This window comes from Crocuta crocuta, unplaced genomic scaffold (genome assembly GCF_008692635.1).
Source record: "Crocuta crocuta isolate KB4526 unplaced genomic scaffold, BGI_CrCroc_1.0 scaffold1727, whole genome shotgun sequence".
NCBI classification, from domain to species: domain Eukaryota; kingdom Metazoa; phylum Chordata; class Mammalia; order Carnivora; family Hyaenidae; genus Crocuta; species Crocuta crocuta.
The window spans coordinates 376981-378186 of NW_027531384.1; positions in this window are offsets into that span (position 1 = coordinate 376981).

Consider the following 1206-nt stretch of genomic DNA (forward strand, 5'->3'; position numbering starts at 1 on the left):
AGATCCTAAGCTATCCTGATTAGGTCTATTTTTTTCTGATGTTAGTGTAACAGATTGAACCGTAATTTCATTAGTGTTTTCTTGGTATATGTTTATTGATTATTTTATTTTCAGTTTTTACTTGACCTTGGGTTTTTGGTGCATGTTAATATAAAAAGCCTATAGCTGAAATTTGGTATTTTTATATAACCTGAAAATGTGTTTTAGTTGATAAGCTTAGTTCATGTATTATTGAGAAATAAGAGTTAGCTTGTCCCAGATTGGTCTTCTACAGGTTGGTCCCTAGAAAGGAAAGAATTGAGTTCATACACTCCTATAAAGCTCTGTGGAGATGATTGTGGTCTTGTGATTAAGAAAAGCATTCCTGGTACATGTTATGGCTTGGACCCAGGCCCCAGGATATATGAAGGGATCATGTCAGATATTGCTGGTAGGTTGACAGATCATATGGCTACAGTCACATGGCTAGTATGAATGCTGAGGTTGCAGGGCACTGCTAAAGCCAAGGTTCTCACTTGTCAAATTGCTGATGGAGTCTGGCTCCTGATCTGACCATGGAGGGACTTAATGATTTCCATAGATTAATGATACTTAAAAGGTCCACAGCTCATGTGTGAGGAGTTTTTACAGTCTGAAACCTACCCTGAAATTCTCCTCATTGCCCTAGAATTGAAAGGGTAACAGAGGACATGCACACCTGTTATTGCTTCTATTTTTATGGGTTTTCCCCCAAAAAACACTGCTCCAGAAATGTCTGGTGTATGGGTTTCTAGCCATATAAATATTATATATGATAACAGGTATGATGGATACTGATAATGCCTGATTATTTTCTATACATTTACTTTTCCTTTTATGTTTGTTTCATTTTTTCTGAGATATGTTTGCCTTTTGTTGTTGTTGTTGTTTTTAATTTGGGGATTAATTGAGCTGTTTTTGCTTTGACATATCATTTTTCGTTTTATGCATGTAACAATTTTCTTTTACTGGTTATAATTGATATTTTATCCTCAATATTTAACACAATTTAAAGTTAATAATTTGGATACCTACTAATGCAAAAACTCTAGAACTCTTTAACTTTTATCAACCCAATTTTGACATGTATTATGCTAAGTATTTTGCATTTGCCCTTTTTTGAGCTCAACAGATTACACTTATTGTTGCTATTATTATTCTTATTTTACACAGAAAATACTGGTTAAA